The following is a 23,663-nucleotide window of genomic DNA, read 5'->3' as shown; positions in this document are numbered from 1 at the left end:
CCAGCAGAGACCACCACAACCACCCCAAACTTCTATACAAGGTATCTGTGACACCCTAATGAGGAGGAAAACCACAAAGACCTTCATTACTAGAAGTGAGATGAGACTTCTATTTCTTCTCATCAAATTATGGAAAACACTTTAAGTTTCACCAGCACTGACAGGCTCATCACAAGTGTTACACTAGGAAACTAAAGAGATCTTTCAAATGCACAGCATGATCACTAACATAAAAGTAGAAGATGTGGTTAATAGTATTGGCTGGCCTAAGAGGAAGAGAGAGATCTATAGAGGTTTATTTACTGCTATGAGTGTTAACAAAGTTTGAATTCAAGGTGGTTTATTATTAAAGACAATAAATAGGCTAGTTTCTGCTCACTGTATCCAAATATCTAATGCAAAGTTAACTCATTCCCTCACCCCCGAGGCATTAGGTATTTAATTTTCGAGGTGCAACTGCATGTTACATGATGACCAATAAGATTATCAATGCTGGCTTTTATTTCTGCTCTGAAACCTCTAAAAGAAGAGAAACATCTGATCTCTGAGAAGGTGTGATCTATGCCTGCACTCATGCACTCATATATTATTTATCTTGATCTACAAGTCATGTCTTATAAAGGGGCCCATGGAGGAAAATAAGAGCCATTTGTGCTACCTTTCATCAGAAATGTTTATATAGAGTTCTCTCTCTGACCACAGAGCAGACATCTCATTCCTGAAACTACTCCTCCTCACAGGAAGAAACACTAATCGTTCTCACCACTGCAGAATGTCTGGTTCTCGCTGTGACCTAAACTCACTGCTTTATATGCTCCTCCCTCCTCACATCATGTAGCCAATATCCTTGTCAGACTATTGATGTTAGATCTGGAAGCATGAGCCTCCTATGTCCCTCCTCTGGGCTGATCCACGTGAACAGAACACAGGAACTTTGTTGTCAGATAGATAGCTGTTAAAACTAATCACATTTCTTTGATAAAGCCCTTTGGCACAGGAGAAAAACAAAGGGAAATAACATTGCAGTGTCAAAGGTACAGTGTTATTATAACTGCTGAATCATGAGGAATTCCCATGTCATGAGTACCCAAGAGTGCCTCTTGTAGGTGCAATACCAAGGTGTTGGTCTCTGAAAATTCAGCAGAACGAATTCACGGTATTGGTGACCAACAGGAAGCAGGAAAAGCATAAGAAGGCCAAGAATAATGACACTGATGGACAGGCATGCGATCTAATGAAGCGAAGGTTACAGATTCTGGCTTATTTATAGTCCAACATTTTTCACTGTGCTGCCTGGAAGCTCAAGAGCTGTCGTGACACCACAGTCACCATACAGTTAAGATCTGGAATGTGATGTGCTGGCGAGTTAAGAAAAACTTCTTGATTACCCATGCTTTGCACCTGGAATTCAAACCAGGGACGGGATATGAAATAGTGCTGGATGTGCTTTGGAGATAAGAATTTACCCACCATGCTAATGGGGTTCTTTTTTGTTGCTGTTACTTTATTTTTCTTGTGGCATTTATTCCAGTTCAATTAAAATAATGGAAGTTAATTTTAAAGACATATTTAGCTTATTGAAAATTGAGAAACATAAAAATAATTGGCAATCAGTTTTTAGATTTTTCTGAAAGAAAAATGATCAGTCATTTGCAAAGCTGTTTCTTACCGATTTGGTCAAAGGGAAGACAAAAATGGTCACGACTGAAGAAGAAAGGGACAGTTCTATTTGCGTGAAAAAAAGTCGGGATGAGGTGGAGAAATGTAGCAGAACTATTTTTGTGATCAGTCAGTAGTGTCAAAGGAGAATCTCGTTCCTAGCCTGGGAAAATGTGCAGCGTGTAAGATTGATGTTTTTCACAGACAGATAGACTACTGAGTCCCAGCAAACTTCATAACATAGAGGTATAAGAGGCAACCTTGGGGAAAAAGGCAGAACATTCCTGATTCTCTGGCTATTTCCAAAATTCTGTTCCTGGTCTTTTAGCTTAGTCAACATCTCTAAGAAAGTCTCAGTGATCAAAAATCAAGACAGCTGCTGCCAAGAACGGTGTGCAGAAACAGGTCAGGCTTGAAGGATCAGTAGATACTGAGCCTGCCAGAAGACACATACTGCTGTAAGATGCTGTGCCTCTGCATATGGGTCCTGGAAATGAAGGCAAGCCAGGCAAGCATTAATAAACTGTAGCATGCAGAAGAAGGCAAGGAATTAAGAGGGGTTTTGTTCTTCATGTTGGGGGGTGAGGGCAATATGTTAAGATAAGACATGCAGCATTTGTGCATACCTAGAGCATGTTGACAGGGGAGATAGACGAGATCTGCACTACCTTTTGCAGCCATACCTGAAAGGGCCTCTGTATTTTCCAGGTCATATAGCATTGGTTGGTTCTCCCCTGTTGTAAGATCAGAGTCTTTTGAAGTGGACATGCCACAGCCATCAAATAGTGTGCACCATTGCACAGTGCTACACAGATTCACGGATTTATGTTCACAGTTTATTCTTGTTCATGCCACTAATATGATAATATGCTTAAAAGCAAAGATATGACTCAACCCATCTTCTCTTTATTTGCTGTCTGAGCAGTCCTTGTACTCCTGCTGTTGATTCTGCTGCTGTAACTGGACACTCTTGTAAATGTCAGACCACCAAGGAGGCATGGAGCAAGCATCCCTACAGATGAAGAAAATCTGTCCTGTGGTAGAAAACACAGGTCTCTCCTGTGATTAATGGCAGGTGGAAGGTTGCTTTTTACCTTCCTTCATGGAAATATTAGCTGGGGCAAATCTAACCTCCTTCTTCCTCAGAATTTGCTAGTTTTTGGCAAAAAGAGCCAAGTGCCTACTTGTTGGACTACCTGGCCTTGAAGAACAAGGTTCAAGAGCAGCAGGAAAAGCTTTCCTGTGTGAAGAGTTGGCAACCTATTGCTGGCACCCACATGCCACCTCAAGAGCATAGGTGCAAGAGAGAAAGGGACATTGAATTATAGAATGATAGAATAGTTTGGATTAGAAGAAACCTTCAAAGCTCATCTAGTCTAGCCCCCTGCCATGAGCAGGGACATCTTGAACCAGATCTGGTTGCTCAGAGCCCCGTGCAGCCTGGCCTGGGATGTCTCCAGGAATGGGGCATCTACCACCTATCTGGGCAACCTGGGCCAGTGTTGAACCATCATCGTAAAAAAACTTCTTCCTCATATCCAAGCCTTAATCTCCTCTCCTTTAGTTTAAAACCATCACCCCTTGTCCTATCACAACAAGCCTTGCTAAAAAGTCTGTCCTCATCTTTCTTACAGGCCACTTTTAAATACTGTAAGGCTGCAATGAGGTCTCCCTGGAGCTTCTCTTCTCCAGCTGAAGACCCCAACTCTCTCAGCCTGTCCTCACAGCAGAGATGTTCCAGCCACTGATCATCTTTGCAACCCTCCTCTGTCCGCTCTCCAACAGGTCCATGTCTTTCCTGTGCTGAGGACTCCAGAACTGGACACAGTACTCCAGGTGAGGTCTCACCAGAGCAGAGTAGAGGGGCAAAATCACCTTCCCAGACTTGCCCTATGCCTTCACCTAGTATCAGTCAGACAGGGCTTACTATAGCATCATTCAGAAATATCACTCGCTGGTCTTTGTAAGCCCCAGCCAATCACTAGGTATGACTTCACTATTAGCAATCTCCATGGCCCAAGAACTGACATCCATGTGCAGCTGGCACTTTCTCCTGCAGGAGAGACAGCCACCAACAGTGCTAGGAAACCACCTGGATTGTGGCTATGCTGTGTATTCCCTGTACTCATAGAGCCCAGCACACATAATCAAGGCCCAGCCAAGAATTTTAGCCAAGCCCAGAATTCCTCTAGACTAAAGGTGATGTATGGCCTTTGATTTGCTCAAAACAAGATGCTGGAGACTCCAGAAAAGGCTAAACACCGAAGTCCCTAATACCATCCTCATTCCTGCAGCCAGCTGAATCTGCCACAGCTTGTGGAGTCTGTCCAGCAGAAGTGCATACAGGAGGACCCAGTCTCACAAGTCACTTTTACAAAGCCTGATACTGGAAGTTCTCACTCCCTGTATGCAAGAGAAACCCAGGAAGCCATTTCCACTTAGATATAAAAAAAATTGCTATGCATACATAAAAGCTAATGCTCGGGACCGTGTTGTCTCCATAGCACTCTCCTCTCCTGACCCATACCTTACTCTCTCTTTCTCCCACTTGAACATTCTCCTGCACCACGCCAAAGTCTGTGAGGAACAGTGTACTGCTGTCTAGTGTGCTTTTTAGGAAACCCCTTTCAGCCCTACTATTTTTCTTTATCATGAAGACACAGTGTATCTGGCAACAATCCTTTTTCATGGAAATTGCTTTTTCGGGAAAGTTTCTCTGTATATCCAGACACTAGACAGCCTGAACCTGGGAACACTTTCTGTAGAAGGCAAAAATCTATTGGGAGATGAAGGAGAACACATAGCTTTTATTATAAAATGCATTTGTTTCACAAGTGAGAACTAAACAGCTTAGGCAGGCCAGCAAACCAGAAATTCTAACCAAGCACATAACACAAATATTGTAAAAAGGAAAAATAATAACCCAAAGGCATAGAGTTCAGCAAGAATACCTTCAAAGTGGGATGAGAAATCGAGGGTCCCACACATCTTTTCCCCTTTCTTCCTCCCCACTGGTGCTGTCATCTATAAATGATGATGTTGAGGCATGTGTAGTCACCAGCCTCTGCTGCAAGAGATCCTGGATCATATTGACCAGTGGGGCAGCTGCTATGGAGATAGCAGCTAACTGGCACAAAGTGTTAGAACAGTGTTTGTGCCCTTGAGAGAGTGTTGTCTTTTTCTCAGGGCCTCTCTGCTTCAAGAAATTGAAATGAAGAATGTCCATGATATCACAGTGCAAGAGACACAAGCTCGGTGGACTGGACATGCCCATCTGTCCAGTAATGAAGACCACACTGAGATGGAGCTAGAGTTATTTTCAGGTGTTTCCGAGTTCCTCTGAAGCACTTCCTGAGCACCTTGCTTGTGTTTAGGAGTAAATATTGGTGTTAGCTGGGGAGTACCCAAGTCTGAGGTCTCCCACTCAAAAATGCCTGAGTTTGCTCCCGCCTCTTGCATCCTAAGGTAAAAATTTGCATGTGGATGATCAATTTAGACCCAAGATGTGAACTGACTTCCCTGCAATGTGGATTGTCAAGGGAGCAGCAAGAAAAAAAGGGCATTGCAACATGACACTATATCTATTCCCACAATGTGCTTAGATTCCGAATGTTTTCTACAACATCCTTCACTGACACTGTTTAGGGAAACTGAGCACTTGTAGGTAGGGAAATTAGATAGAAAGAAAATAGATGAAAGATGGGAAAACAAGAGAAGGAAGAGATGGTCAGGTTTCACCATGGTGGGAATTATCAGTGGAGTTTCACAGGGACCTATGCTATTCAAAATATTCATAAATGAACCAGAAAAGGAGCTGAGCAGCAAGATGACAATTTTTTGTGATATGAAGTTGACCAACAAAGCAATGGAAAAAAAAAAATCACCACAAACAAGAACAAGCCAACCAACCAACCAACCAAAAAAAAATACAAACCACCAAAAGCAAAAGTAAAAGACAATTGTGACATGCTACTGAAGGATTTCATGTTAATTAGTCACCAGATGACAAAAACTGTCAGATGAAATTTAGTGTTGATAAATGTAGGGTAGTACATACGAAAAGAAAGTATCCTAAATGTAACAAAAGAATGATATGTTCTACATCAGTTATTGCCACTGAAGAAAAGGAGTATCAAGGATAGGTATCAAATAAGTTTATCAAGTAGCAGATTTAAAACATTTTTTCACATGACGCATAATTAAACTGCGGAACTCATTGCCACAGGATGTTGTAGAGGCCAAAAGTATAAATGGGCTCAAAAAGCAATTAGACAAATTCCTGGCTGAAAAATTCATCGAGCGTTAAAAAACACAAAGATGCAGATACAATCTCTGGCTCATGATGCCCTTAAGGCACAGACTGCTGGGAGGGTGTGCCAGAATAAAGTATCACTGTGTGGTTGCTCTGCTTTTACACTCTTCCCCTAAATACCTGCTACAGACCATTGTCAGAGACACAATGCTGAACACAGGATGGGTTTCTGCAGCCACTGTTAGGGGAATCAGTAGTTATGCATAAATTTAAGGAAACAAAATGAATGCAGGAACTGAATCCATCTAGGGCCTGCAATATTTGAGATTGCTGAAAAAATGAGCAAGAGAGGGTTTGACAGTTGTAAAGTGAAATGAGATTGTGATAGTAGTACTGAAAAGCAATAGAAGGGACTACTAGTTTTAGCATTTGGACTGATCAATGTAAAGTAGACAGGTATTAGTCTTGTACTGTTGGGAAGAGAGGAGGCTGTCCGCTGAGTGGCTTGTAAGGCTTACAGAGCTACAAACCATGTCAACAAATGAAGTCCACACAGAAATGCTTTCTAAAAGATCATTTAGTGAAAGACATCAAAGAAATCTGTGGAGTTACAAATGCCACTGATATATTTATTGAAGCTTAACCTTGGTTTTCACTAGAATCCATGAAAAGCCATTTGTATTTAAATTACTGTAGAAATGGTGAATTGTTTCATTTGAGAGTTTAATAAATGGTTTGCCCTAGTTTGTCAGAGTTTTCCGTAATTTTACGTGACTGGCCACATAAATTTGCTGGAAATGATCAGATAGCAGGAGACTGGCACAGCAGAGGAATTCCAGCAGAAGTACAGAGTTAATGAATCTCCACCCATGTCCAGACATGTGGATGGGGAGAAGTCCAGCCAGCAGCACCCAGTTGGGTTCCTTTGAGCTGAGCACAATGCCTGCGTGGCGAACTGCCTTTGCACTGGTGATTGCAGCCATGGGGGAATGGCAGAGACAAGTGAGAAACTGGGTATATCCAGCCCTCCTCAGCATGGCTCTAAAGAGTTTTCAGGACACGTCTCAAAAAAAACTATTATGACACTGAAAATCATCTGTGTGTATATACAGCCTGCTACATTATATCTCCCAGTGTTAAAAAGCATGTTCATTCTGGCAAGTCACATCAATTGAGACACTGCAGCAGACTCCATGTACTTCAAAAGAGCCCAGATCCTGCTGAGCCTATAAGAAAGATGGGTGTAGATATTTTAGCAGGGCCTGTTATGATAGGACAAGGGGTGACTGTTTTAAACTAAAGGAGGGGAGATTCAAGCTAGACATGACAAAGAATTTTTTTACTATGAGGGTGGTGAAACACTGGCCCAGGTTGCCCAGAGAGGTGGTGGATGTGGTGGATGCCCCATCCCTGGAGACATCCCAGGCCAGACTGGACGGGGCTCTGAGCAACCTGATCTGGGTGAAGATGTCCCTGCTCGTGGCAGAGGGCATTAGACTAGATGAGCTTTGAAGGTCCCTTCCAACCCAACCTTCTATGATTCTGTGTTAAAAACTGAAGTGCATCCTCAGCTGTGAGGGGACCACGCTGGTGGGTTGAGCAGAGGTGCTGGTCTCATCCCTCACCCCATGTGCTGGGCTTGAGCAAGGTGCACTTCAGCTTTTCACGGACTGTGGCTTGGCGTGGTGTGGCATTTCTTCTTCCCATTGCAATCAATCCAAACTGAAAGCATTTGCTTAGTTCCTGGGTTTTAAAGCATCTCATTAACTGTTTCAGCAATGAGGTAACTTCTTTTTAAGTCCACAAGTCAATTATTCTTCTTAAGTTACCCACATAGAAACTTTTCCTAAAGTTAATGGATTTGAAGGGAAAAATGTGCCCTGAAGTGCCCATGATTTTTGGTTACCCAGACTGTCTGTGCTCTGCAAATCCATGAACTTGTATCTGATCAAATCTATAGTCAGACAGGCTGAAAAAAATTAATAAATCCAGCTGAGGTTTGGACTTCTTTCATACATCTTAATAAGGTTATTACACTTAAATCCCTTTGTGATGATGTAGGTGATAAGACTATAAAGACCAGTGGTCAAAACAGCCCTCATCATGGAAAAGCATTTTAAGAGTCAAGTAGATAGTGTTAATCTTAATTATCGGCACCCTTGCACAAATATTCACAAAATCAGGAAAAACACCTTGCTGGTCCCAGCTTACTATCTAGGGACAATTTATGGGATTTTTCCTAGTTAGTTTTGATGAAATGCAGAAACTTGTACAAGGACAATAGTTGTGTGTTTACAGAGAAATGGAATATAGCAGGTATTTTCTTTTCCTTTTTCCTCCTGCATATTTGGATTTCTCCTGCTCACAGTCTATGACTTTCAGCTACAGGCTATGACTGATCCCTTGACAACTCTAGTCTCTGAGATAAATTGTTCAAAGTCAGACCTGGGGCTGTGTCAGTTCCTAGAATATCTGGGTTTTATATCTTCTCTAGCCTCATTTTAAATTTAAATGATAACAAATGCAATCTGACGCCAGATGGAACAGAACATATTTTACATCAGATCAGTGTTTTTACTAATATGAGTTTAGTAAGCACCTCAAACCCCACGACTGTTTATGCTGAACCCCTACATGCTTTCTAAGAGGACAATGAGCCACGTGCCACTGTGGAAATGATGCCCAATGCCAACCAGAGGCTGGCATTGCCTTGCAGGGAAGCAGTGCCATGGTCTTCTGTGCACATCTGTTCCCATTTTTGTTCCCAGTTCCTCTGTTTCTTTCTGAGTTGGTTTTAGCAAATTATTTATTTGCTTCTTGTGTAAGTTAGCAGGGGATTAAAACTCTTTTTTCTTAATTTATTTATTTGAAAATGTATCTATGGCAGTTACCTCTGCTTTTAAAAACATACTGCATAATCTGTGCTCTTCCTTGAATTTCACTGCGACAGAATTTGAACCCAAAAGGTGGGCTATTCCCTTTTCCTTTCTCCACACTCCTTTAAAAAAAAAATAAATAAAACCGAAAAATACTTTATAACAGGCTGTTGTTTGGAAGAATTGGTCAAGGAGAGCCTGAGGCTGGCATGAAGAGGAGAATAAACCTGACCATGCAGGTGCACAACCAAAAGACCCCTCTGTTTTTGTGGGCAAAAGGAAAGAGCTTGAGGCTGGGGCTTTATGGTGACAGAGCTAATGGTCCAAACTGGCAAGGCACTTCTTTCAAATACTGGTTGAATCCACAAACCTTTTGCTCTGGTCTTTAAACCCAGCTCTCACCTGTCAGTAATCTCTTTCCTGTTTTCAAGCAAAGGAAAGACTTGTGCCATGAACAAAGGGGAAAGAGACGCCACATATTAGTAGCCAAGATAAGGTACCAGTATTTAAACAACACCAAATGCTCAGTTCAGACAAAGAGGGATATCTCTAATGAGTCCAGTGCAAATACCTGTGCTCTCATCAACTGTGGTCATCTACAGAACCCATTTTGTTCAGATTTTTTTCCTTCTTTGACCCCTCATCACCTCTTTATTCAGCCTCCCCCAAGCAGAGCATAATGTCTGAGTCAAGCTTTTGAACTGTCTGCATGTAAGTAGGTTTCAAAGTAAGCAGACAAGCTCATACATCCCTTGCCTGTGTAGGTGTGTTCACATATTTTTATTTATTAAAAACAAAATAAAAACATAATCTGATACAATTAAAGATGTTTTTCAGAGAGTGGTCTGTGCTGAGAAATGTTTGCACCTGGTATCATCATTTATAATGTTTAAGAAACAAGTTGGCATTAAAAAGAATCAAATGACAGTGCAGACAATAGGATCCAAAAGTCCCTCCCAAATTACCAAACAGTAGAGAATTGGATAAGATCACTCTGGCTATGTTTCTAATATTTTAGAGTAAGTGGTTGCCTGTTAATGCTCAAGCCTTTGATCTCATAACTTTGCCAGCTGACAATGAGATAACAAGTGTTAAGGACAATGCAGCAAGAATAAAAATCAGTGCATTTTCTAGGGAGGCACTGAAATGTGGTGTGATCGGAGAAGCAAAGTGTATATAAAGGGCAAATTTTGCTCTCAATTGTCTAATGTACATGCAGAGTTCTGAAAATGGCCCATTGCAGGAGGATCAGTTCAAAATATTAATTCAGCAAATAAAGGAAAAAACAGTTATTCTCCTTTTTTTTTTTTTTAATTTTAATTCCCTCAGATGATGGGACATTTATTGTGCACAGTTTTGGCTGCATCTCTTTGTTAATCACATAATATAGTTAACACTGCCAAAGGAGAACAGCAACTATATAAAAAAGCAACTGAAAAACTACTCTCACCCAGAAGACTGAAAACCACACCTTACATTTTATATATATTTTCTGGATTGAGTGAAACAAAAGCTTGTCATGTCTGTAAGACATCACTTCAGAGCTCAGCAAGAACCATGAGGCAGAGCTCTGTGAGCCACTGAGCCTGGAAAAGGCTTGGGGTTCCTGAGCCCTCCAGACCCTGGTGAGACATTCACAGTTGTGCCCAAAGTGACCATGGAGGTTAAACATGGATGTGCAGCTACCTCAGTGTCCTTTTCAGAAATACTAAGCAGCTGCAGAAGAAGCAAATGAGAAGTGGTTTGTAGGAGGCCATGGAAGAACAACTGAGTAGCTGCATCCAAGGAGCCCTTTGCCAGTGGAACAGGGTCGGTCCCAGACATGGGGAGGGAAAGCTGCAGTGAGGCTGCACAGACAGCACATGCGGTCCCTGCCTGCATCTGCCCTCAGTAACTGAGAGGGGAATTTGGTTCACAAACTGCATATGGGTCAGAGTGGTGCAGAAATGCCAGTGGCCAGGCTGTGCCTCCCTCTCAAAGGATGCAGATGTGAACGTGGCTCAGCCAAGAGGGCTGCTGTCTTTCTCCCCTCCAGCTCTAGGTCAAGGTAGCGATCCTCTTATGGAGGAACCACCCAGTTCATCTGCTGCTCTTTTCCTGGGGAAAGCCTGCCCGGGTACTCCCAAATCCACCAGATTTTTGTAGTGAAAAGAGAGATGGGAATTAACAAGAGGGCGGATGATAAAACCAGCTCTGCTCTCCTGCTTTGCTGGCTGGTATACTAACTGCAGGTCACAGGCTAAAATAAATGGATATTAATGTCCCCTTGGCTTGTTCAGTAGAGGAACACATTCTCCTTCTGACCAACCTACTCAAACACAGAATCTTCTGTAGGTACTTCTGTATGTATTAAGATGAATTAAAATAGACTGAAAGGAATTCACACATACATTTTTAGCACTATTACAGGAAAACAAACCTTCATTTTTCTCACATCAAATAATCACCAGTGATTCTCGAAGACAATATTTAACAAAGGCAGAATGAGGTCCAAATACCAAAGTCCTAATACGCTGGTTTACCACCCCTATGGGATTTTCCAATGGTGTGTGACTGAAGTTCAGCCTAGAACTTGGCTCTGGACCAAACCCAAGGCCAACAGAGCCTGAGTTTGTAGTTTTTTAAGAGATCCAATCCTGCCATATGTTTACCAGCGATATCATAATTGTCTGTGCAGTACTCAGTCTGCTATGGATTTTGCAGCAGCTGTCAATAGCACTCATTCATCACGGGCCCAAGATAATTGAAGCGCTCCATCTGCTGCAGGGCCACTATTATCAACAGTGATACTTGTGTCAGTAACTTACCGAAGAAGGGCCTGAACTTGCTCCTTGTGAAAAATCGATGGGAGGGTTCCTGTTGGCAGAAGTGGAGGCAGCCCTAACCCTTTCAGTACTGAAACCCTGAGTGGCTGTTCACCATCTGACCACACGGGACCTATTCCTGTTCTGCCCCTGAATTGCTGGGAGGATTTACCCACCCCCATTCAGCACCTGGATTGCTGGGAGGGTGCAAACACAGGCAAGGCTCTGCCATGATCACACAGAATTTGCAACCTGGTCCTGCAAAGCCCTCTGGAGCACAAATCCCCACTGAGGGAAAGGGAAGGAAAAGCAGAAAAATCAGAAATGGGCTGAAGAAACAGATGATGTCAGCTCACATGGACAAGAGAGGCAGAATTTGAGTTATGCATTCAGTTTAAAACCCCTAACTGTATCAACAGTCAGGCATGTTTATGGGAAAAGTGCTAAAGGAATTAATCTGTTACTCAGCAACACTAATCAAGATTCCTACCCCATGCAGTTCATAAAGTCCTACATAAGTGCATACCTTTATATTTATGTTTGCAGTTAGTCCCATTCCATCTTCTGTCTACTGCACAAAGAGCAGGAATAAACCAAAGTCTGTGTGATAAAACTAGATGTTCTAATATAGCATTATTTTTTCTCAGATAAAACAATAATTTCCTATACATTGAAGTTCCCTTTTTGCCTATTTTTATCTGCTTGTAAAAACAAAACAAAACCACACAACAAGAAAAAACAAAACCTCTTTTTCTTCTTGCATTTTCTCCCAAGAAAACAACAAACTTTTGAAAACCAAGGCAAGTTATGACCTCTTTAACAAAGAGGAGCAAACAGAAGTTGTTGTCCTGCTGTTGCGAGTGCAGATGAGATCAAACTAGAACTTTAAATCAGAACACCCTTGAACTTTCAAGGTCAGGTTCACATCTAAACTTTACTGCTAAGACGAGTCAAAGCCTGTGCTCAGATGGATGTGGATGGCTCCCACTGAGTTCAGTCAGCATTCACTGATTGTAACGGTAATATTTTTGTTGCGTTTGTTTGCTCCAGTGCAGTTTCTCAAGGATCTGACTTCATTTTTGTTCTTTCTTGTTCTTACCCTGTATAAGCAAGGCCACTTGCTTGAATGCGTTTAGGTGCTCTTTATGCACAGAGTGATGTAAGATTAGGAAAATGAGAACTTTAGAGAGGACAGTCGTCCTTGCGGTGTCACTTGAGCAGCAAAAAACAAAGAGTGCTGAAGGTTTAAAGAAGATGATGCTGCAAGGTCTCAAAATACAAAGCAGAATCATGATTTTGCTTTTCAGCAAAGAAGCAATGATTTAGATTATTTTTTTATGTTTTGTTGTTTGGTGCATTCCAGACCTGCAAGCCTTTAAGGGATAGGAGCAATGGGAATAGCTGGGAAGGGCAGTGCATGTTTGAATTCCTTGCCAGTGAAGGGACTGAGTCCCCCAGACTGTCTTACAGCACTAGAAGATGGAGGAAGATCAAATAAGATTTCTGTATTGAGGTGACTGGGAAAGCAGTAAAGGAAGTTTCCCATGTTGTTGTCTTTGTCTTCTGTGGATGTCTCCTTATTTACAAGGAGTCAAGGTTGCTTTTTAATGCAAAATGAGCAGAGGGAAAGAAAAGAAGAAAAAACAATGATAAGGAATAGTTTCAGTGGGTGGCTGAAGCCAAAACTGAGGTGACCCCAAGAAACACAGGAATATTCCTTTGCTAAAGAGAATCATTTCACACCAGAAGGAAGAGATGAGATTTTTTTTCATAAACTTTGATTTTTAGAAGAGACTTAAATATTCTGACTAAAAAATACAAATTCTTCTCAATATTTAATGAGCATTTCTTTTTGTCCATCTACTTTCAGTACATGAAAACAAGCATCTAACACAGGAACACACTCTCCAGCTGCAGTGTAACAGATGTGCAAACCATTAGTATCTGCTACCCATTCCAAGCCATTAAATCTGAAACCCTGCAGGAGGAGTCAAAGGTACCATCAGGGGACCCGTGGCAGTTATGGTGTTTCTACTTAGCTGATTTCACTGGAAGGGCAAGTGCTTCATCCTGAGACATAGAGGGGAGTAAGGATCTCGGAGCTGGAGTATCTGTAAGCAAAATGACTGTGAAAATGTACAGCTTGAGTCGTAAGATTGGTTTCCTGAGCCCTTGAAGGTGAAATTAATGGTGTCTCACCGACAAGGGAAGGTGTAAATAGTATCTGTAGAACTCCAAAACAGTGAAAACAGAGAAAACTCAGGCTAATATGCTCCAGTGTTTGAGGAAAATGGCAGTGCCAGCATTTTGATTCATGAGAGATCAGCTCCAGTAGTGAAGTGAAAGGTTCAGGTTGGACACTCCAACAGGGCAGCAAGGGAAACCAATAAAGAAAGTGGTTAGTGCCCAGGCAGGGTCTTCATCCATGGGGTGATGGGTGTGGAGATCCAGAATTTGGGAACCACTCTGTCATTTGCATTTAGTGCCCCATTTCAGGAGCACAAACTAATCAGCACTGCAAAGGGACAGTCCGAGAGCTGAATGGAAAGATACGCTTGCCCATAAAACCAATGAAAGTACAGGCTGGACAGCTGAGGTGTCTTCTCCAGAAATCCTACCCACTGAGAACACAGACAACCCTGGTAGGTGCTGAAACTGGACTTTGGCAGAACCTGACTTGTCAAACAAGAGCAGAAACCTCGTTCATCTTCCAGAAACCCAGGTATCTCAGTGTACCTCAGGCATCCAAATCCCCTTCTCTGTTCAAAAGATGCTGCAATGGAATTTCTCTGCTTTAGAACGCCCCAAATTCACAGCATTTTTGTAGACTGCGTGGCATTCTGGCAGCCATCTGACTTTCTGATGTTGCACGTGGGTGAGCTTTTGCTCACTCTCTTGCCATCTCCCTGCAAGCAGCGGGAGCCGGAGCAGGGCAAGTGTCACAGGCAATACTCAGAAGCAATTCCGGAAACTTTATTGCTCAGAAGTGGCACTTGGCCAGCAGAGGAGAAAGAGAAGAGCTCATAGTTGTGTGCTTGCACACACTGACAAAACTGCTACTGATGAATCAGAGAGAGAAATCTGGAGAGGTGACCTTGGGAGGTCACAGAAAACTCGTTTATGCCAACAAATATGAACATTTGCAATCAGACTGTGGCCTGATGCCAGTCACTGTTTTATGTGCTATCTCATCAAAACATATGAATTTTCAATAGCTGGTTTAGAGGCCTACTTGCTGCAGTATTATATCTCTCCAACTCCTACAGGTTTTGAATTGTACAGATACAAAAGCAGGGTATTGAGGAAAACTGGCACTTGGATTTGCATTGTTCTCCATGAACGTTTTCCTGCATTCTGAAAATCGCCGACTGGTCAAGTGCCGGAAGGTCACTAAGCAACGTGGCAAAACTGATGACAGAAGGGAGGCAAAAAATCTCTGGAAGATGAAACTCCTCCATTGTCCAGCCTGGAAGGTCAAAAATTACCATTTTAAGATTGCTTGTGCTAACGGAGGCTCACCCACTCTAGGTGTCAGCCCTTCAGAGAGAACTACTGTAAATATCGCCATCTGTGATGTTCCTGGTGAAGGACTCTGCTGATGTAAAGGTTATTACTCATTTATAAACATATGGCTGTTGCAATCATACAGTCAGTTATTCATAGTGGGATTTGTGTTTTGATGGAGCTCAGTTTCAAAACAAAGATGTTTTTTCACTACTCAGCACTAAGGGGACATTATCAATTTAATTTATATTAATAAAAACAACAGCAAACCACTGTGGCAAATTCTTAAATCAACAGACGTGGTCTGACCTTAAAAAAAAATCCCATTTAAAGCAGCCAGTCTGAATGAGCACCACCCAGCGCAGTCTGAAATCAAACCTACAGTGACTGTGAAAAGGACTGTGAACCAAAAGACAGAGGAATCTGCTGTTCATCATTGTCCCAACCAAAACAAATAATACAAGCTAACAAAAAACGTATGCCTTTTTGCCTTTATTTCTACTTTGAAAATCTAGAGAGATAAAATACTGAGGTTTCAGTACCTGAGCTGACAGCATCCTTTTAGTGATACTGTGGTAGCAAAGGCTGTGAAAGCGTATTTTTAAACTATGGATTTTATTGCCTGTGTGTGTGATGCGTGAGTATTTGTGCATGTGTGTTTGTGCATATACATGCCTTTCAAATGAGCCCTTTAGATCTAAGATCCCATTTCCTCCATATAGTCAACAAAGACCATAAAGCAATTTCTGTAGGAGCAAGAGTTCACATAGAAGACCTGAAAGCTAAAAATTCCCACCAAACCAGTTCAGACACAATGCATAGCTTACCTGTTGTCTGTCTGCTTCCAGAAGCAAAGGGACCAGTTCATCCGACTTATTGTAAATGTCTAACTCCGGTTGAGATTAATTGCTTCCTAAACTCCATTGACTTTGTTGAGAGTTTTTATTAGGCCCTTGATTAAGAGTTTTGATCACAGTAGAGCCTGGGTTTGCATGGCTGTCCCTAATACTATGCAAACGCTGACCAAAAAAAAAGAAGTACTTTATTTGTTGTTGTATTGAGATATCTTGCAGTAAACCATGCCCCCATCCACAAATAGGCACGGCTGGATTCCACAGACCAAGACATCTCTTTCCATAATTTTCACCAGCAGATCAAATCAAGTAAGAATCACCAATACGTGATCCCATCTCCTGAGAAACACTATTCCTGCTGGGAGACTCATCTATCATATTTTAGATAATGTCTAGGAACCCCATCACTGATATTGCCCGGGATTATTCTAACATAATACTTTAACACCCAGCCCACATTTGGTCATTAACAATATTTATGTAATGTAGCTGAAAGGCTAAGTAGTATGTTATGTCATCGCAGCTGAATGAAGAGCAAGTTGCACTTTCTAGACCACAGCACTTTGATGTTTGAATTACAAATGTTGAAAAAAGAATACGGAAACAGCTACGTTGGCTTCAGGATTTTTAAAATTAGGCTTGGGGAATGAAGATGGGGAGGTACATCAGCATCAGGGTTTTTTTAACTTTTTCATCTTTAAATCAACTTAAAATTATTTTCATTTTTTGGAAGGCTGTAGATGTTATTTTTATATGCATTCCTATGTTGTGACTAATACTTGAGCCCCTGAAATACAGTGAAAATCCATTGGAATCAACTGGAGAATCCTCATGTCCATGAGAAAGCTTCAAATATGGAGATCTGGATATTTTTTTACATGTAAGTCTGTGCAAATCCCTGATTTATGGCATTTGAACACCAACCTGCCACAGTCCTTCCTGGTGAACTGTGGGACAACATATGTAGTACAACAGAACTGCCAGCTCTTTCTTGTAGCAGAAATAAACATCATATCGATGCAGTTAGGAAGTTCAGCTTCTAACAGAACGTGTGAAATTTCCAGGACCTTGATTTTTTTGGAACACTAATAGCTAGTATGTTGAAAAACTTCACCTGTACTTGTTTATATTTTTCCTCTCATACCTATAATTTAGTCTCTGAGCAGATATCATTTCACACATGCTATATGCCTGGCAGAGATATATTAGTTATGGCCATTTGAACAGTAAAGAATAGAAGAATCACAGAGAGGATAAATGAGCTGGCAGAGCCAGAAGTAGAATCAGGATTTCCTGAAACCCATTCCAGTGCCTCAACCACAAACCTGTTCCTGGGAAAAGACTAGGAAGTTTACCATACCTTTTCCCCCTCAATTTATTTAACTGAATCACTGCAAAATGTCTGTGGGCATTCTTACTACAGTTTAAACAGTAGCTGAATTCAATTTATCCTAAACCTGTTCCCTGCGGGCCTGAGATAAATCAAAACATCTGCGCAATGCAGGTATAAGTTTTATTTTTAAGACCACTGCTTAACTGTTGATGCTTTCTCAGAGCCCTGAGACATGAATCAGAAGAATTGATATCTGCTTCTCACACTTTGCAAAATGCAGATATACTCCAATTTAGGGACTTTTGTTCAATTAATAATTCCAAGCAGACCATTTGTTGCAGATCTGCATCGCTATGAGTTTTAACATTAAGCTCCTAGCTACAACCGCTCTTGCCAAAGCCCAGAAAATTGTCTATTGTTTAAAAAAAATGTTTAAACTAATTGTTTAGGTGTTTTTACAAAACAGCTCCAGAGGTAGTTTCATCATTCCAAAGCACTGTGACGGGGGAAAATACCTGCAGTACTTCTACTTTTCTTCAGAAAAATTCCATAATAAACACTAGAAGTGAGTTTACCAAGTCTGTACTTACAGGCGTAATCTCCTATTGACAAATGTATAAACTACAAGGGGAGAAGCCCTACCCAGTCACAGCGTAACGCTCTATCAGTGAGATTTCTGGGATTTTTGAGCAGTGTACTCTGTATATGGCAACTGCTGGCTAGTGTTTGCCTATTCTTCACTTGCTTAAAGCCTCTGGTTTTGTCTTGAGGGTCCACGTAAGGTCAACTTCCCACCCCCAACAGTGGTATAGAAAACTGCACTGAAGGTGGAAGAAAATGCCTCTCCTAACTGAGCAGCCAGTGTTGATAAAACAGCTCTCTGTTAGAATAGCTTTAAGGGCAAACAGTGAGGAGGTTTACCCATTCAAACAAAGTTAAGAGTGAGCAAATTCTCTTAAAGATGTACCTATGTCTGAGATCTTTGTTTTGTTTTCAGTTACTCGATAGAAAATAAAGATAAAGGCAAGAGCAGCCTGCATTGAAAAAATCTTCTGTGCTCCTGAAAATGTTTCCTTTGTGTTCAAGAGAGAAACATAAGAGAAGGCCACTTTGGCCAAACTGGTGTTAATATTTAAAAAAAGAAAAAACAAACAAATAAAAGAACTCCTACAACACTATTTTTAGTCCTTTTTAACCTTTGCTTTCACCTTGTTTTTCTCATTATTTCTGGAAAATAACAAGTATGGGGAATGCACATGTTTTACCATGTCTAATTTACCTGCTTTTATGTGCTCAGGACTTAAGAGAAAGCAATCAAAGGTGAGGCCGGGCCGTTTGTAAACACGAGACTGTGGTTATATCGTGAAACTCTCAGATGATTCTATCACCCGCTTCCTTTTGCTTGTCCTCTCCTGGAGCTTCAGATGGCATCTCAACGACTTCCCCAAAAACATACCCATTAATAAAGTAGGACCGTGAGGGTTTCTTAGGAGTTGTCAGGCTTGGGGATGGGATTTGACTGGTTGGTCCAGTTTCAAATTTAGACAAGAACCAAACTGGAAATTCAAGATGCCGTTAGGAGAGGACCACAAACAAGGAAGGAGTTGAGCCCAAACCATGGGGCAGTCCAGAACCTCCTTCGCCACTCTCACCAAGATCAAATAATGACTCAGAGCTCCCTGAAAGACATACAAGTCAGGAGCCTGCCCCACATGAAACACACCTCCTCCTGCTTCCAGGGGTGCATCCTTTGAAGCAGATGTCCTGAAATTCATGAATATGTCACCAGAGATGTGGACAACAGCTTCACATGCAGTTCCTGTTTAAACGGGAGGAAGAGAAATCTCCTGACTCTCCTCCGGCTTCAGCTTCAGCTTCAGCTGGTTTTACATTTTTCTGCTCTTTTGAGGTGGAGGACTCTTCTCTGCCCAGCCATATTATATCTTCCATAATGACAGACTCACACCAGAGCTTTGTTTTTTTCCCAAGATAGAGCCAGCTTTAAGCTAACTCAACAAACAAGTGGTGCTCGGCAAAAAATATGCTGTAGGCTACTTGTCCTGCTATCTGTGGGCCAAATCTTCAAATGCATGGAAAGGCTTTGGTAAATAAGATTGTTTGAAGGATTTTGGGGTGACCCCAGGGCTGGCAGGACAGCATTCTCCCTCATGCTGTTCCACAGTGGCCACCTGGCCACAGGGTGGGAATGGCCTTTGCCGCATTCACCCGAACACCAGCAAACCAGGACAGCACACTGTTGCCCTCCCAGTTTATATTCACTAACTAAAAGGCTGCTATGGGACATGCCTATTTTTCCCTTTCCCTTTCCCCTAGGTGGTATTTTCCATGGTGAGCAGCCCAGACCTGTTCAATGAGAGCACAGCCACATCAGAAAAGGCAGCACAGATTGAGAACTTCACCTTCGCAAGAGCTATGAGCTCATTCGCGGAGATAGAGCACTTAAAATGAATTAGTGTATTCCAACACAGCAAAAGCTATTTATAGAGTGCTTATAAATAAACTAGTCTTGTCCCTTGCTCAGGCACCAATTCAGCAGTCTCTCCCTCCATGGCTAGCACAGGCGTGTACTTACATCCCACTGATTGCAATGGGATAAGGCACTTGCTTTCAATTAGGCATGTTTTGCTTAATTTGAGCCGTAATGCTCAATCTACCTAGCTACCAACCCTCCTTTGCTGTTAAATCAATAGTGCTTAGGAGCCTACCTCCACTTAGTGAATCCAGATCTTACATTTTTGGACAACGCAAATGTTTTATGAATGAGAGATAGAGATTTCCTCTTTGAAAGCTTCTGTTTGCCATTCCTAAGTGACTACTCTTCCTTGCATAAGGGAGATGCTATTTGCATAGGACATCTTTCTTATTCCAACACAGAAGCAGCCTCCTTATGTCGTGCAAGAAAAAACATCACAACTGTTACAAATCTTTTTAAATGAGGTTTAATTTGAAAGAAAAAGTGCAGTTATCACATGTAAGCAACTCTAAACAACCAGCACCACCATATCAAACACATTTTGATAGACCAAGCCAAACGACCCTGAAAATTTCAGAGATATGCATTTCTGGATCAGCAAGAAGAGCTGGAATACATGGTTCAAACACATCTGCTTGGTCAAATGTCCTGAGGACAGTGGTGGCATCCTCAAGGAAGTGGTCAAACCTTTGGTATTACCACATGCAAACTTGGACACAGGTTCATGCCGTCACTTCACACCAAGTATGAGCAGACTGAAAATAGCCACCAGCCATAATTGTGCAGAGATGTTTAAGAGACCCAAATCAATCTCTCTGAACCTATAAGCAGTTTTTATACAGCTGACAAGACAAATGCAGTGACTCAAGCAGGCAGCCAGGTGTAAGTGGACAGGGTTTGCACCACAATTTCTATTATCACATACCAGCTCTGCCAGCGGCATCTGATTTTGCAGTTTAAGCCTATCTTGAAAGCTTATACTGACACAGAGAAATACCATAGGTAATAAACTAGCTTAAATACAGCTGTTATTTACCTGCAAATTGCAGGCATGGTTCAGCCCTTACCATGCTTGCTAGCTCAAGAAATGTCATGTGGATATGTGAGACGCCTCTGAGTGCCTGTCATCAGGTCACTGGCCTATCCAATGAGTCTTGCTGCCTCTTTAACTATTTTCTCCTTGGCTGATCTTTACATCAGAGTGCAAAGCTTTTTCCTTGCAGAAGTGGTGTGTTTTCCTGATTACTACCCTGTATGTATTTTAGTTTCTTTAAATTTAGCTGCAAGTTCATTTTCTTTGCTTATTTTCATGTGCTTTCTGTACATGCACCAAAAATATAGTCATCAGTGCTTTATTTGTTTTTTAAATACAGCAGCTAGTTTCAGAATAAGCTGGCACAAGCAAGTGCAAAATCCACCACATCAGCTGAGCAGCGGGCCCAGAGGCTAAAGACAAAGCAATGCTCAATATCAAAATAAGATATTGGGGTTTGAAATGGTCTTTTCACCCAACCTTAAAACCTAGATCTTCTACTTGAACCATAGCGCTGGGAAGCATTTTGTTGCTTCAAAGAATTCTGACAAAATTAATACCATATATTAAGCTAAATGATGGAGTTGAATTTACATACTATGAAGTCATGCATTAAAAAAATTCACTTCCTCTACTGACACAGCAGAATGTGTTACATTTCAGATTGTCAAGCAAGGCCTTTGTCAGGGCAAGCGAAGCAAATTCTACTTTATGAATTAGTTCAGTCTCTCTAAATGACAAAGTGCCATGTACTTGTTGGTGCACAGGGTAGGAATGATTGCAATATCACATGGACTGCCAAACGACCAATGTTGAACCCTTCTGCCCTGTCTCTGTAACTTTCTGAGGTTGTCACCAAACCTCTAAGCACAAAAGTTTCTGTGGAACCCTTCTGTTTTCTGTAGGATTTGAAGCAGTTATTAAGTTCAACTGTGCACCCCAACATAAAAAATATCAAGACTTTTTCTTGCAGGCAATGCTGAAAGTGCTTCTTGTCTCTTGCTAAAAGGTGGGACAGAAAACACTTTTGAGTTGTTTGTATCTATGATTCATTTCAGAGAAATCCAGTCTGTAACAATAGCAGAAAGTAGTTCACACACATAGAGTCCATGTTGATGGTGTCCCAGGATCTTATTCTGCTCTCATGTTCTCTTTAAGAACACAAGTCTTCTCATTTCTTCTCAAAAGGGACATAATTTCTTAGTGTAACTTTTATTTTATTGTATTTTTGTATTGTATTGTATTATTGTATTTTTTAAAGGAAATGTTAAGAACATTGAAAATAGTACAACATTTCATTTTGTCTTGGTCAATGTTAAACAATCTTAAGCTTTAAAACGAATTTATAGTGTCTTCCAACCATGATGTCTGGAGCTGATGTCAGCTGGACCTTAAGAACAAACACATTCATCTTGAAAGAAGACAGATTAAAATGAAGGGCTGAACTCTACTCCCACAGAAATTTAACCAGCAGAAACATTTCCAAGGCACCGAACAAACTCTGCAGTGGCTGAGTCCTCAAATATTCTGTATTAAGTACTGTCTCTGGAGAGGTGCTTAAAAATTCATAATACGGTGTATCTATTGATGTATTTAACGGAACTCTGGAGTAAGGAAGTAGAACTCTCCACCATTGTCAAGATAACATTGCCAAATTTTCCTTTGGATCTGTACACCTCCATATGAAAACCTGAGTTCCCTTGTGGCCCAGATATTACGTTTGGAGCTGACAGCTTGGATCTCTATTGTGAGAAATTATTCATGATATTAGCAATTCTTTCCTCTTAAGGTAAGCATGTGAAATATTACATCTTCACTCAGATTTCCTGCAATAACCTGATACATAACTCAATATTAGGAGGCATTCATCAGCAAGAATAAACGTGTTAGAGTATAATACAACAAAACTCAATACCAGGATGTAGCTGTTGAAGTGAACTTGCAAAGAATAGCAACTGTATAGACATTACATCAAGTTGGGAGACTTTCAGGGAAGGCAGCTAGATACATGCACTGTGAGGCTTTCTCACTATATATCAAGTCTTTCCTCTGCATGAGAGTTCAGCTTTACAATAGAGCCGCATTCTCTATTGCACTGTGAAAATATTTGCTTTTTTTAATCTGTTATCCTAGTCTAGCACTGTCAATAACCTATTTGTTGAATATAAGGGAGTAAGCTGTGTGTTGCTATTGAAATGCTCCATCTGAAAGCACTGATATCAAACATGCAAGAAACAAGAGGGACATTAAGCCCTGCTTTGGGACAGGGCAAAGCTTTCCATTGAGAGTAGCTGCTTGGCTCACGGTTTTCTGCTTATGTGACTCCCAGTTCAAAATTATACTATTCAGGAGTAGTGAGGCACATGGAAAGGAGACATGCAGGAGATGTGCAATATATATTTATAAATGAAAGCAAATCTAAGTTGTAAGGGTGTCTCAGCTTGAATAAAGTGCAAATTAAATCAACTGCCATTATTCTCTGTATTTGATAAAAAATTTACCATGCCTAAAATGTTCTGAATACTGCATTTTTTTTGTCATCTCCACATTCCTAAATGGTAAATCCTGCTTTCCTGGGAGCAAACAAACAATGGTGGTGTTGATAATTTTATTTCCAAACTTTTGTTTCAGATTTCACTGTGTCATTGTCTTGCAGAGAGCGTGCCCTCTGCTTGCTCAGGCCCAAGTTATGCAGAATTTGACATACAAAGAGCAAACCCTTCAAACTTCAACATCTGAGTGACCCTGTTTTCCTTCAGAAAAGGAGATTGAGGTTTAAAAACAAATACTGTCCTGTGGTTTATATAATTTTAGGTAGTCATGGGCACATATGATGAGCAGCTGTATAATTCTA

Source organism: Columba livia, chromosome 2 (genome assembly GCF_036013475.1).
Source record: "Columba livia isolate bColLiv1 breed racing homer chromosome 2, bColLiv1.pat.W.v2, whole genome shotgun sequence".
Lineage (NCBI taxonomy): Eukaryota > Metazoa > Chordata > Aves > Columbiformes > Columbidae > Columba > Columba livia.
Note: the sequence above shows the minus strand (reverse complement) of the source record.